Source organism: Sapajus apella, unplaced genomic scaffold, assembly GCF_009761245.1.
Source record: "Sapajus apella isolate SASKATOON/1434 unplaced genomic scaffold, GSC_monkey_1.0 scaffold166, whole genome shotgun sequence".
In the NCBI taxonomy this organism is placed as follows: domain Eukaryota; kingdom Metazoa; phylum Chordata; class Mammalia; order Primates; family Cebidae; genus Sapajus; species Sapajus apella.
Genome location: NW_022437106.1, coordinates 181485 through 193906, shown reverse-complemented (window position 1 = coordinate 193906; position 12422 = coordinate 181485).

Genomic DNA, 12422 nt, shown 5'->3' with positions numbered 1-12422 from the left:
GAACTTGGCTGGTGCAGTCCCTGTTACCACTGGAGATGGCCCCTGTATCCCACCCCATGTTGAGTGCCTGCCACCCTCAGTCTCAAGCCCAGGATCCTGGGGTGTGGCTGCTGCTGGAAGCTGAAGGAAGCCCCCAGGCTGTGGGCCTGGCCCCTGTGAGCTGGCCTGAAGCCTCGTGAGCTCAGTGAAGCCCAGCACAGGCCCTGGCTCTTGGACCCACTTGGTTGACCCCGTGTTTGCTCAAGCTGCACCTAGGCTCTACCAGGACAGGGTGTGGAATACGAGTGCCCTTGCGATGCCATCAAAGCTGGTCCCTCAGCCTCAGCTGCTGTGGCTGTGTGCAGGGCGCTGTTCTTGTGGGTAGAGCCCACAGCTGCAGCAGCTGACTGTCCACCCAGCAGTGTCTGGCAGGCCTGTGTCAAGTTTGCTTATGTGGATGGGTTGCCAACAGCTGGGTGTGCCTGTGGGCTGGGGGAAGGGGGTGTGGTACCAGGACCTGGGGAGGTAGTTGCTGTTTACCTGTGGATGTGAGGGTGTGTGGTGAAGCACTACAATGTCAAAATTCTCAAGGTGCAGAGGGGGTAAGTACCATGTGGGTCCTGCGGCAGGGGCGGGTCAGTTGTGTGCAGCAGGAACCTCCCGCATGTGTCTGTCTATCCTGCTGGTCTCCAGCCCTTTCTGAGCTTGGCTTGGAGTTGGTTTCAAGGCAGAACCCTCCTTCCTGCAGCCCCTCCCATCCTTGACTGCATCCTGGGCTTGGGTGTTGAGCTGCACTTCAGGTTAGAGCCACCAGGGGGTGAGTGTGGCACCTGCCCTGCAAGAGAGCCCTGCCAGGGGTTGTGGATTGGGCAGGGTTCCTTTCTGCATCAGGGTCCCAGGATGCCCTGCAGTCATGGGAGTCAGGTGCATAGCTGGAGCGAGTCACGACCTATTGTCCCAAGGCCACCAGGCACCTTAGTGACAAGTCCAGGTGTGAGATCTGGTTGTCTGGTCTCCTGGGTGCTGCTTTTTGTCTCCCTGGTATATGATCTGGTCCTCATGGGGATGCTGAGTGGGCAAGGGCCCCAGCCTGTCCCCTCCCTTCCCTATTCCTTAGGCTGGGTTAGAGACCCGCTGCATACCCAGCCCAGGTAGGAAAGGCTTTGCTGGTCTGATATATCCTGGCTGAGCCTTGCTGCCTATCCAGGGCTCTGTACCCAGTTGTGGGTATGGCTAGGATGACAGGATGCAAAGAACAAAGTCCCCTAGGGGTAGTCTATCTGCTTCCAGGCTCAGGACACACCTGCAGGTCGCAGGTGGAGGCTCGCATCACACCCATACCTGTTCACATGCCCAAGTGCACAGAAAGCCTTTCTCATGGGCAGCCTGGCTTGACTGGGGGCTGAGCCTTTGCTGTTGACAGCCCAACAGCCCCTCCTTGCCTGCCATGTGTGGTGGCTCAAGTCTGTAATCCCAGCACTTTGGGAGGCTGATACGGGAGGATCTCTTGAGCCCAGGAGGTCAAGGCTGCAGTGAGCCATGATTGCGCCACTGCACTCCAGCCTGGGTGATGGAGCGAGATCCTGTCTAAAGAAAAAAGCAAGGCAGTTCACTGGGATGGAGTCATGTGGGTGGGGTAGGGGAGGCCTCTCTGAGATGTGAAGGGTGTCAAGGGTCCTGCCCATGGAGCCCTGTGCTGGAACACTTGAGGCAGGGAACGGTGAGTGCAAAAGCCCTGAGGCTCCTGGGCTCAGGTATGAGCCGAGGGAGGGGCTTTATGATATGGGCTGTGCCTGTGCTTGCCTGGTTCCCAGCTGGATCTCCTGTCCAGCATGCAGTGAGTTTGTTGGGGGGTGGGTTTGTTAGGGGTCCCCACATCCCTGGGCCTCATCTGTGCTGTGTGTGTGTGTGTGCCTGGCGGTCCCCAGCAGAGGCCTGTGGTGGGTGGGGTGGCCATCGTGCCTGTGCATGTCACTGAGGGTGCATCTCCAAGTGCCTGCTGGCATGTGCTTCCTGTCACTTTTCTTTCACCAGAACCCCTAGACAGGCCTTGCCGGAATCCTGCGGTGACAGAACAAGGAGTCTCATTCCATTCCTCCTGAAAAAAAGAAAAAATAACTGCTGGGAATTTCTGAGCAAGTGGGAACAGGGAGGTGGTGGCGGGAGCTGCCTTTCCTTAAAAGGCGTGACGGAGCCAGGGACTTAGCTCACCTGGGGATGGCCAAGGGGTGTGGAGGGGTGGGTGGCTGGCCATTACCTCATGGGCTCACCCCAAAGTGCTCTCTAGGGAGCCTAGATCTCCATTGATGGCCTTGCTGGTGAGGGCTGTGCTGCTCCACGTCTGTCCCCCTGCCCAGAGGGCTTGGTCCCATGCAGCTGGCAGCCCACCCTCCTCCCCTTGGTTCTCAGCTCCATAGCTGAGAAGGCAGCTACTTGCTGCAGCTTCTGGGGGTCCCCCTGCCCTGCCTCCTGGCCAGTTCCCAGGAGTCCAAAGTCCCCTTCCCTTTTCTTTTTTTTTGAGGCAGAATCTCAAACTGTCGCTCAGGCTGGAATGTGCAGTAGCGCAATCTTGGGGCTCGCTGCGACCTCTGCCTCCTGGGTTCAAGCGATTCTCCTGCCTCAGCTTCTCATGTAGCTGAGATTACAGGCTCCCACCAAAACATCTGGCTAATTTTTATATTTTTAGTAGAGACGGGGTTTCATCATGTTGGCCAGGCTGGTCTCGAACTCCTGACCTCAGGTGATCCACCCGTCTTAGCCTCCCAAAGTGCTGGGATTACAGGTGAGAACCACTGCGCCCGTCATCCTTCCCTTTCAGGAGTGGTCTCAGGAGCCCAGGCCAGGCCACCGATAGGAAAGAGGCCTGGTGCAAACCTCACAGGAGGCAGGAAATTACCGCAGCCCTCCCTATCCGCAAGCCTACCCTCCGATACCCCCAGTGGATTCCTGAAACCTTGGATAGTACTGAACCTCTGTGGATTAGGCTTTTTCTCTCTGATCACCAAGAGTGCTATGAAGTGACTCACGGGTGGGAACGCCTACTGTGTGGAGACACTGGACAGAGGAATGAGTCACGTTGCTGTGCGATTTCATCACCCTACTCAGAATGGCATGCTATGTAATATTATGAATTATTTCTGAAATTTTCTGTTTAATATTTTCGGGCTGTGGCTGGCTGCTGGAAACTGTAATCAAGGAAAGTGAAATCTCAGGGGATCACTGCTGTAAATCCACAGGCCAGAGAGTGAAGGAGGAAGGGAGCATCCAGGAACCATCCAGAACCCAACCTCACCAGCCACTCACCCACAATCAGCAGCACTCACGCTACAAGGCCGTACACAGGACAGCAGTGAGCAATAATTGTGAGCATCTTGCTCTGTATCAGGCACTGAGCATTTTACGTAGAGAAAAAGGCTTCAGGCTCACTCCTTGAGGCAGGTTCTGTTATGATCCCATTTTACAGTAAGAAACCGGGGCTTGTGGATAAGTAAGTTTCCCAGGACACTGTGTGATTGGTGGGGTTCAATGTGAGCTGAGGCGTCTCTTCACCCTCACTCTAGGCTGCCAGGGATTGGTAAAGTGGATGCTGGCTTAAGGGAGAAGGAGAGGACTCATTTGTTGAACACCTACCTACTATGTGCCAAGGTTTGTACTAGACTTTCAGGGTTACCTTATTTTTATTTTTTGAGACAGGGTCTCATTCTGTCACCTAGGGCTGGAGTGTGCAGTGGTGTGATCAAGACTCACTGCAGCCTTGACCTCCCAAGCTCAAGTGATTCTCCCACCTCAGCCTCCTGAGTAGCTGGGACTAGGCGTGCGCCACCATGCCTGGCTAATTTTTGCATGTTTTGTAGAGGCTGGGTCTTGCCATGTTACACAGGCTGGTCTCAAACTCTTAGTCTTTTTTTTCTTTTTCTTTTTCTTTTCTTTTTTTTTTTTTGAGACAAAGTCTTGATCTTGTTGCATGGGCTGGAGTGCAGTGACTCAATCTCGGCTCAATGCAACCTCCATCTCCTGGGTTCAGGCGATTCTCCTGCCTCAGCCTTCTGAGCAGTTGGGACTACAGGCATGCACCACTACATCCAGCTAATTTTTGTATTTTTACTAGAGATGGGGTTTTACCATATTGGCCAGGCTGGTCTTGAACTTCTACCTCGTGATCCATCCGCCTCGGTCTGCCAAAGTGCTGGGATTACAGGCGTGAGCCACTTCGCCAGGCATCAGTTCTATTTTCATAGGGAGGAAATTGACGCCCAAGGTTAAGTCACAGTCCCCGAGGTCAGACTCTCAGGAGTGGCGAGGCAAGGATATAAAATCCAGGCTCCAGACATGAGCGCACAACCATCACACAACCCTGCCCTCGTGGAGGAGGGCTTCGAAGGCTCTGGGTGAGGACTGGAGGGACACTGTTTCCAGTAGCCTCTGCAACCCCCGATGCTCCTTGGCCCCTGACTCTCTCCCAGGCTCCTACGATGGGCCCCCGCTTTTTTTTTTTTTTTTTTTTTGAGATGAAGTCTTGCTTTGTCACCCAGGCTGGAGTGCCACCCACCTTGGCTCACAGCAACCTCCACCTCCTGGGTTCAAGCAATTCTTCTGTCTCAGCCTCCCAAGCAGCTGGGACTACAGGTGCATGCCACTGTGCCAGGCTAATTTTTGTATTTTTTCAGTAGAGACGGGGTTTCACCATGTTGGTCAGACCTTGAATTCTGACCTCAGGTGATCTACCTGCCTTGGCCTCCCAAAGCGCTGGGATTACAGGCATGAGTCACCGTGCCTAGCCGGGCTTTTGTGCTTCTTTATGGATGAGGCCTCCAGGAGCTGGGTACTACAGCCAGCCCCACCCTCGATGGGCTCTGAGCCTACACAGCTGGCCTCCAGGTCACTGGGCTTCATGTGACTATGGAGAAGTGACACCTTCCCATCAGCTTGCACCAGATTCTCGCTTAGCCTGGCAAAGGAAAATGGCTGTGAGGGAAGGTGCTAAAGATGGCTACCTCGCCAGCTTCCCCTACTGGCTGCTGCCTCCTCCCCAGTGGACCCCTCCGGCAGCCCCTACTCCAGGCCGTCCTTGAGCCTGGTCAGCCAGCCTGGGGTATGAGCAGGGACCCAGGCGATGGTCACCACCATGGCCGCTGTTACTGAACACTCATTGGCCCCAGGTACTGGGCCAGGCAGGACTGTGCCTGTTGCACACAAACCCCTCAACAGGAGGCAGGAAGAAGCGTGATTGTCATCGCCACTCGATAGATGGGGGTCCAAGCACAGAGAAGGACCAGCTGCTGTGAAAACCCCAGCCCGTCCCCATGCCAGCACCTGGAACACACCTCTACATTGACACACCACGCCACCTTCCCCCATGGCCCAGGGCCTATGGACATACTGACATGGCAACACTAGGGCCCATGAAGACACCATGTCATCCCCTGTCCATCTGTGACACCATCTCTACCCGCAGTGGGAGTATTTACACCAGGGAAATAGGCAGACACTAGAGATCAGGGCATTCCTGCAGGGAGCTGGCTGTTAGCATTTACCAGCATAGCAGTGGCCCCGACCTTCTGTTCCTCAGGTAACACCAATGGCTGAACCCAGCTGGAAGTGGCAAGGGAGCTGGGTTGATATAGTCCCTAGAGGTCAGCATCCTGGGCATGGGGCAGTGGGTGGAAGGGTGGATTGAGGATCTGGAGCGACAGACACAAAATCCAGCCCAATGCCCAGCGCTTCACTCTTACGTCCTGGGAACCACTATTGCCAGCATTTCACATGCACATTTAATCGGAGGCAGGAGCTCCCGCCTCAGCAGCTTCCCGGCTCCATATTGCACATTCATTTACAGCTGACCCGTGAACAAAGCGGGGCGTGAGGCAGTGATGCCCCCATGCAGTTAAAAATCCAGGTATAACTTTTTGACTCCCCTAAAACTTAGCTACCAATAACTTCTTTTTTTTTGAGACCAAGTCTTGTTCTGTCGCCCAGGCTTGAGTGTAGTGGTGCAATCTGGGCTCACGGCAACCTCCGCCTCCCAGGCTCAAAACATCCTCCTGCCTCAGCCTCCTGAGTAGCTGGGATTACAGGTGCCTGCCACCACACTAGGCTAATTTTTGTATTTTTAGGGAAGACGGGGTTTCGCCATTTTGCCCAGGCTTGTCTCAAACTCCTGACCTCAAGTGATCCGCCTGCCTCAGCCTCCCAAAGTGCTGTGATTACCGGCGTGAACCACCTCACCCAGCCTTAACTATAAGTTACTGTTGACTGTGAAAACAGTTGATTAACACATATTTTGTGTTTTACATGTATTATATACTATAGTCTTTTACAATAAAGTAAGTTAGAGAAAATAAAATGTTATTAAGATAATCAGGCTGGGCACAGTGGCTCATGCCTGTAATCTCAGCACGTTGGGAGGCTGAGGCAGGTGGATTGCTTGAGTGTAGGAATTGGAGATAAGCCTCAGCAAAACAGACAGACCGTATCTCTACCCACCCCCTCCCCCCCAAAAAAAGTCAGGTGTGGTGATGTGTATCTCTAGTTCCAGTTACTTGGTGGATTTTTTTTTTAAAGACAGAATTGCTCTGTTGCCCAGGTTAGAGTGCAGTGGCACAATCTCAGCTCACTGCAACCTTTGACTCCCAGGTTCAAGCGAGTCTCCTGCCTCAGCCTCCTGAGTAGCTGAGAATACAGGTGCTTGCCACTATGCCTGGCTAATTTTTGTATTTCTAGTAGAGATGGGGTTTAACCACGTTGGCTAGGCTGGTCTTGAACTCCTGACCTCAAGTGATTCACCTGCCCGAGTTCCTGTGACCAGATACTTGGGAGGCTGAGGTGGGATGATCATTTGAGCCCCCGAGATTGAGGCTATAGTGAGCTATGATTGCACCACTGCACTCCAGCCTGGGCAACAGGGTGAGACTCTGTCTCTAAAAAGAAAAGGAGAAAAAATAAAATCTTAAGGAATAGAAAGTATAGTTGCTCTGCATTAAGTGGAAGTGACTCATCATAAAGGTCTTCATCCTCATCATCTTCACGTTGAGTAGGCTGAGGAGAAAAGGAATGGTTGGTCCTGCAGTCTCAGGAGTGGCAGAGGCGAAAAAAATCTGCATAGAAGTGGATCATTGTTGGATCACCTGAGTCAGGATTCGAGACCAGCCTGACCAACATGGTGAAACCCCGTCTCCACTTAAAAAATATAAAATTAGCTGGGCAGAGTGGCACATGCCTGTACTTTCAGCTACTCAGGAGGCTGAGGCAGAAGAATTGCTTGAACCCAGAAGGCAGAGGTTTCACTGAGCTGAGATTGTGCCATTGCGCTGCAGCCTGGGCGAAAAGAGCAAGGCTCCATCTCAAAAAAAATTAAAAAAACAACAGAAGTGGACCCTTGAAGTCCAAACCCATGTTATTTTTTTTTTTATTTTTTTATTTTTTGAGACGGAGTTCCTGCTCTGTCACCCAGGCTGGAGTACAATGGCATGATCTCGGCTCACTGCAACCTCCGACTCCCAGGTTCAAGCAATTCTCTTGCCTCAGCCTCCTGTGTAGCTGGGATTACAGGTGACCGCCACCATGCCCCGCTAATTTTTTTGTACTTTTAGTAGATGGGGTTTCACGACGTTGGCCAGGCTGGTCTCGAACTCCTGACCTCAGGCGATTCGCCTGCCTCAGCCTCCCAAAGCACTAACATGACAGGCTTGAGCCACTGTGCCCAGCCTCGAGGGTCAATTGTATTCATACATCACCATTACCAACCCTTATTAAGCACCAACTATGCATCAGGCATTTGAGGTCTTCACTAGGCAGCTGCAGCCTGCCAGCTCATCCCAGGCTGCTGTGCCTCAGCCATGTGGGACCACCAGAGTCGTCCTTCCTCCCAGCTGTGCCTTGGTGTCCCTGTCTGCAATCCTGGTGTCATGCCTGGAAGAGAACTGTCCAAGGGTGGCTCCTGGCTAGCCTCTTCCCAGCGCTGAGACACCCGTCTGAAGGCTGTCTTGGCCGGGCGCTGTGGCTCACGCCTATAATCCCAGCACTTTGGGAGGCCGAGGTGAGGGGAATCACCTGAGGTTGGGAGTTTGAGACCAGCCTGACCAACATGGAGAAACCCCGTCTCTACTAAAAATACAAAATTAGCTGGACATGCCTGTAATCCCAGCTACTCGGGAGGTGGAGGCAGGAGAATTGCTTGAACCTGGGAGGTGGAGGTTGCGTTGAGCCAAGATCTTACCATTGCACTCCAGCCTGGGCAACAAGAGCGAAACTCCATCTCAAAAAAAAAAAGAAAAAAAAAAGAAGGCTGTCTTGAGGATTAAATGGGTGACTCTCGATGAGCCCAGCCCAGCTCCTAGTACCTGTTTTTATTCAATGTACACTCCTCCCCTACCCTTTCACTCTGACCCCCAGTCCCCAGTTAGGAAATACTTGCTGAATGACTGGTTTTGCCTACGAGAAGGTCATATTACCTTCAAGGTCACTTCCATGCCACAGATGCCAAAACCAGGGCTCTAAGAGGAAACCAGGTCCAGAGGCCCCACTTAGCCCCCCACTCCAGAGCCCACCACCTTCTCTACTGCGACAGAGGCAGCAATTGGCAGCTCAAGGGCCAGCCCGGCCTGCAGTTATGTTTTGTTTGATCCTCAGAGTTGCAAAAGAAAATTAAATGGAGCTGACCTTTACAAGTCAGGAGCTTCCACACAGAACTCGGATTGCCAGCTTCTTTGGGCAATGAGGTGATCTGGTGGCGACAGACGAGCTGTGAAGCTGCTGCCCTCCCACAGCGGCCCCTCCCCAGCCTCCATCTCAGATTACCTTGGCCGGCCTGGCACCCAGCAGGGTCCAGCACACAGTAGGTGCTCAGCGAAGGACTGGGAGGTGAAAGAGACTGGGTCAGAGGGACAAATGAAGTGCCTACTGGCCGTTCCTAGGAAACGCGTTTGGGTGAGCTTGTTTTACACGAGACCTTGAATTCAGGAGTTGGTAGACTTTGACCATTTTTTGTTTTTGAGATGAAGTCTCACTCTGTTGCTCAGGCTGGAGGGCAGTGATGTGATCCTGGCTCACCACAGCCTTGGCCTTCTGGCTCAAGTGATCCTCCTGTCCCAGCCTCCTAAGTAACTGGAACTATGGACACATGCCACCGTGCCTGGCTAATAGTTTTTTTTTTTTTTTTTGAGACGAAGTTTCCCTCTTGTTGCCCAGGCTGGAGTGCAATGGCGTGATCTCAGGTCACCGCAACCTTCGCCTCCTGGGCTCAAGCAATTCTCCTGCCTCAGCCTCCCGAGTAGCTGGGACTACAGGTGTGAGCCACCACACCCAGCTAATTTTTGTATTTTTAGTAGAGACAGGGTTTCACCATGTTGGCCAGGACGCTCTCAATCTCTTGACCTCGTGATCCGCCCGCCTTGGCCTCCCAAAATACTGGGATTACATGTGTGAGCTACTGAGCCCGGCGCCTGGCTAATCTTTAAAAAATTATTTTGTAGAGACAAGGTCTCACTATGTCACCAAGGCTGGTTTTGAACCCCTGGGCTCAAGCAATTTTCCAGCCTCGACCTCCTAAAGTTCTGGGATTATAGACGTGTGCCACCACACTTTGATCTTTAAAAACCTGATCATTGGGCCAGGCGAGGTGGCTCATGCCTGTAATCACAGCACTTTAGGAGGCTGAGGTGGGCAAATCAGCTCAGGTCAGGAGTTCGAGACCAGCCTGACCAACATGGTGAAACCCCCGTCTCTACTAAAAATTCAAAATTAGCCAGGCATGGTGGTGCGTGCCTGTAGTTCCAGCTACTTGGGAGACTGAGGCAGGAGAATTGCTTGAACCTGGGAGGCGGAGGTTGCAGTGAGCCAAGATTGCCCCATTGCACTCCAGCTTGGGCAACAAGAGCAAAACTTAGTCTCAAAAAACAAACAAAAAAACCTGATCAATAGCATGAGCCTGGAGATCATCCAAAAGTCCACTGGCCTCGAGGCCATCATGCACAGCATTGTCTCCTCCGCAAGTACCCCTCATGGAGGGACCTCTCGGTGCAGAGCAAAAAGGGCAATTTGCAAAGAAACTCCCACATTGCAGCGAGATAGCTGCACCCTTCCTTCTGCATGTGTGAAGGATTTTATACTTCATTTAAAACATGCGAATGGGTCCCAGCGTGGTGGCTCACACCTGTAATCCCAGCACTTTGGGAGGCTGAGGTGGGCAGATCCCCTGAGGTCAGGAGTTCAAGACCAGCCTGGCCAACATGGTGAAACCCCGTCTCTACTAAAAATACAAAAAATAGCTGGTCACGGTGGCGGGTGTCTGCAATTCCAGCTACTTGGGAGGCTGAGGCAGGAGAATTGCTTGAGTCTGGGAGGCAGAGGTTGCAGTGAACTGAGTTCTTGCTATTGCACTCCAGCCTGGGCGACAGAGTGAGACTCTGCCTCAAATAAATAAATAAATAAAACATGAAACAAACAAATGGCAAACCCAGTCTGCACTGGCTGTGTGGCATAGGGGACAGTGGTGGGGCAGGACACGACTCAAGGTGCAGGCTTGGTGAGGCCTGTCTGGGCCTCAGTTTCCTTGTTTGTAGCATGGAGGCTTGGGCTCAGGGAGGGCAGGGTGGCACAATTTCTCAGAGCCCTTTCAGCCCTGAGGCAGGGACTCCAAAGGCCAAAGTCAGTGCAGAGTGAAAAGACTGACAGAGAGAAATGCTATGGGCTGTAGCAATCAGGAAGGCTTCCTGAAAGAGGGAGACTTGAGCTGAGCTGTGAAGGCTGAAGAATGCCCTGCCAGGGCTGACCTGAATAGGAAGCGTGGGCAATTATGATGCGAAGGAATTGATTGATGCAGGACAGGCAAGGCTTAGCCAAATTAGGGTTTAGCCTGGGAGGGTTCTTGGCCTCTCCCAGGAAAGAATTCAAGGGCAGCAGGTGGTGTTAAACAGTACCTTTCACTGAAGGGACAGTGGACAGCAGCAGCAGAGTTCTCGCTCCTCCTGGAGCAGGGCTGCTGGGCTACCCCATAGGCAGTGGGCCCAGAGCAGCCGCTCCGAAGCAGGGCTGCACTCATATTTATACCTGTTTTAATTATATGCAAGTGAAGGGGTGAGTTATGCAGAAATTTACAAGACAAGGGGGCAACTTCTCGGTTGTCGGGTCGATGCTATGGAAGGGGTCAGCAATTTCTGGGTGTTGCCATGGCAATGGTAAACTGATTGATATAGCATACTGGTGGGTGTGACTTAGGGGGAGGTGCTTCTCCCTACCTGTTTGAGCTAGTCCTCAATTTGGTCCGGCAACTTCGGAGTGAGTTTGTGAGAGAGACGTCAGGCACAGCAGGCAGTGAGTTAGGGAGATATTTGTGGGTGGGCTGTGGGAGGCCTTCCCCGAGATCTTCCACTAAACCACATCCCAGGGGGCTCCCTTCTCCATCCTGGATGGGTAGGCGGGTGTGGGAAGTGGATCTCATGCTCATCATGCCCCGTGAGCTAAGCATTGCACCCGCTCCTGTCACACATGGTCCATTTGCTCCTCACACCCACCTGGGGAAGGGGGTGGCAGGCACACAGGTGACCACCAGTTCACAGGAGAAGAAACTGTACCTGGGGAGGGAGAGGAGAGGAAGCCCCTTGGGGAAGCGGGAGGCCAATGCTGAGCTCCTGGGCAGTTGTCCTCTCTGCCTGGAATGCTGCTCCCTCTTGTCTGGGGTGGGAACCCCAACTTGCCCTTCTGGGCTTGGCTCCAATGTCACCTCCTCCTGGAAGCCTCCCTGATCCCCACATGCATTGGGGTTGTCTGATGTTTGCTTTTTTGCACTCTCTGCTTCTCCCTCCCTGCTTTGTGCTCTGCGTCCGTCTTCCCAGCCAGGCAACGACCTCCTTGGGTCCCGGGTTGTGTCTGTCTGGCTATTCCTGTACCCTCTGCACCTAGCACAGTGCTGAGCACATAGTAGGAGTTCAGTGAATGACTATTGAAAGACCCATTGCCTGAAGGCACGTGTAAACTAAGAATGAATGAGGTGACTTGCCCAGGGTTGCCCAGATGGTCAGGGCTGCGTGGCCCTGGTGGAACAGCAGCACCCCAGTCCCTCTGGTCTCCTGGCTGGTTTCCTGCTCCTGTTCTTTTTTTTTTTTTTTTTGAGATGGCATCTCCCTCTGTTGCCCAGGCTGGAGTGCAGTGGCACAGTCTTGGCTTACTGCCACCTCAGTTTCCCGGGTTCAAGTGATTCTCCTGCCTCAGCCTCCTGAGTAGCTGGGATAACAGGCTCCTGCCACCACATCTGGCTATTTTTGTTTGTTTGTTTCTTTTTGTATTTTTAGTAGAGACAGGGTTTCGCCGCATTGGCCAGGCTGGTCTCGAACTCCTGACCTCAAGTGATCTGCCTGCCTCAGCCTCCCAAAGTGCTGGGATTACAGATGTGAGGCACCATTGCCCAGTCGTGCTCTGTTCTTGATGCTCACATCTATCCTCCACCT